Consider the following 2,713-nt stretch of genomic DNA (forward strand, 5'->3'; position numbering starts at 1 on the left):
GTTGCACATCAAAGTTTGAGAAGCATTGCTCTAGAAGGCACATCCCACTCAAGCTCAGTTTGTATGTGTGACAAACTGCCACTGGTAGGTTCTCCTTACCTCCTCTATCTCCTTGTTCCTTGGCAACTCTTTCCCTCCTGGAAAATTTATGTCCTTTGGGGCTGGGCTCCAACTTTCTAGGCCACTAGATCATGATATTTTGTTTTATATATTTAATTTTTCAGGATTAAATAGTCTTTATTTTGCTTAGACCAGGAGTCCATGGGTCTGAGGACCTTTATGTATTTGTCAATTTTCTTCTCCACCTTTTTTACGGCTGCTTTCTGTAGCCTTGTGAGTTGTTTTTTTCTTCTAGTAGTGATCTTAGCCTTCTCCTTCCTCTTCTCTAGAGTGGCTGTCACTGTCTGGTACCAACCTCATAAACCAGGTGCTCCAGGTACAGACTTTCTCGTAGGCTTCACACATACAACCTTGAAGGCAGCAGGAACCACCATCCACTTTTTCTTGTCATAGGGCAGTGGGATCCCATCAAACACCTGGTCCAGGGCAGCCTGCCCTCCCTTGGTCCTGTGGGGCAGCATGCCTCCCATGCACGGTCTGCCAAAAGATGCGGCTGGGGGCCTGGAAATGGTAGGGGCATAGGGCAGGGTTGGTGTTCATCCCCTTGCAGAAGAAGGCCAGGTACTTTAACTTGTTACTGTAAAAATTGCTAGAAATGTTGATGCCCTCATAGCACAGAACCACCACCTTCTAGCCCAGCAGTAACTGCTTGGCCATGATGGCTTCCAGATAGCTCAGAAAATGGCTTTAGCCATCGAGCGCCAGGCCTGCCCCTCCACCATCTTTGGCAGCTGCCTGGGCAGATCATGATATTTAGAGTTTGAAGGGAAATTAGGTAACATCCATTTGTTCATTTGAATGATATGAACAAGGCCCCTCCCCTGGTCAGAAATTGTACTCTAGACCCTCTGCGCATTCCCATCTTATTGGAGTGGTTGCAAGTGTCCAGGACTTGGCTTCCAACTATCCCTAGGCATGGAGTTTCCTTTTTTTTCTTTTTTTTTTTTTTTTGAGACAGAGTCTCGCTTTGTTGCCCAGGCTAGAGTGAGTGCCTTGGCGTCAGCCTAGCTCACAGCAACCTCAAACTCCTGGGCTCCAGCAATCCTCCTGCCTCAGCCTTCCGAGTAGCTGGGACTACAGGCATGCGCCACCATGCCTGGCTAATTTTGTCTATATATATTAGTTGGCCAATTAATTTCTTTCTATTTATAGTAGAGACGGGGTCTCACTTTTGCTCAGGCTGGTCTCGAACTCCTGACCTCAAGCAATCCACCCCCCTCGGCCTCCCAGAGTGCTAGGATTACAGAGGTGAGCCACCACACCCGGCCTAGGCATGTGGTTTTCTAGAAGATGTCTTCCTGCTGAAAGCAGGGGAGAAAAGCTATCCATTAGGGCAATTTAATAAAAATCTCTCCTTTGCTGTATGTACCTTCGGGCTGTCAGCTGCCTATTTTATGTCCTGGGTATCACCTGTACTCAGTATTCCAAGTTATAACTGTCTACTCCTTCACACGCAGATGCTCATTTTCATTATCATGTGAAGCCAGGGATTCTCACGAGAAGTCGGACAGTTCATCTGCTTCCTTCCTGCAAAGGGAATCCAGTGGGCTGGACTTTGTCTCACCTGATGCACATGTGGCATTTACAAGACAAGCCTCTCCTGCCTTTTGCTTGAGATTCACAACAAAAAGGATATGAAAACTGAAGCCATTTAATTGTTTGGTGTGGATCCAGCCATAAGCTCTGGCAGTAGGTTTCACAGTCTGGTTGAGAGTTCTGCTTGGGCTCCTACCTCCTGCAGCCACTTAAAAAAAGTGGGAACAAATGAAAGGGAGGGAAGGAAGTGAGCAAAACTTCTCACAGGAAGAGAAAGGGCTGGTTTATGGAAGGTTATTAAAATAAGTAAGAGCATCTTTATGTTCAAGAAAGAAAAAACTGCAGTGAGATCATAGAAATAAAGGAGGGAAATAAAGGAGAGCGGCTGGGAAATACTAAGATGAAGCCACAGACAGGAAGATCCAGGTGGGATATATATCCTGTGAGTCTGAAGCTGGCTAAATAAGTTGCCAAATTGCCTTGAAGCTTTTGGTTAGCTTGAACAGAAAACGAGAGGCCAGTGGCGGAGCCATCTTAATTAAGGCAGCTGAAGCAAGGTCCAGGGAGGAAGGGAAAGGGCAGGTGCTTCCGAACCTGATAGTTACTATTTAGGTCCTGATGCAAAATGTGTTCATAGTCTACAGGTGTCAGATGTACATAGATAAAGGTAGGCAAGGGCTTTCCAAAAGTTTCCAAAACTTCTAGTAAAAAGAATGTACAAATAATAAAAACATATAGTTTCTTGTGCTTATGATCAAATGAGTTAACAAATCTTTGGAATCCATTAGAAGATACCCTTGTGATGCCTCTTCTGTCTGTGAGCACTAGGATGGATCTAGTCTCAACCTCACGGAGCAGAAAAAGTGTCCAGACCTCCTCAAGGAAAAGGCAGCATGCTCTGTGACCGAGGGTGTGCTTGGTAGCATGTATATCACTTGGAAAGCGAAGGCCTGAAGTGTACACAGAGTACCAGAATTTAGCATGATTTAGAAGGTAATAGGTTGTGTTTATCAGGGAAGAGAAAATCTATTGTCGGTCTTCTTTAATGTTCTCATCT

The 2,713-nt window shown here is 45.3% G+C and overlaps 1 pseudogene; it reads right to left on the reverse strand.

Moving 5' to 3' along the window:
* Positions 1 to 246: 246 nt before the first annotated feature.
* LOC105880232 (large ribosomal subunit protein uL13 pseudogene) lies at positions 247 to 660 on the reverse strand (annotated as a pseudogene).
* Between the last annotated feature and the right edge of the window lie 2,053 nt (positions 661 to 2,713).

Source organism: Microcebus murinus, chromosome 6, assembly GCF_040939455.1.
Source record: "Microcebus murinus isolate Inina chromosome 6, M.murinus_Inina_mat1.0, whole genome shotgun sequence".
Classification (NCBI taxonomy): domain Eukaryota; kingdom Metazoa; phylum Chordata; class Mammalia; order Primates; family Cheirogaleidae; genus Microcebus; species Microcebus murinus.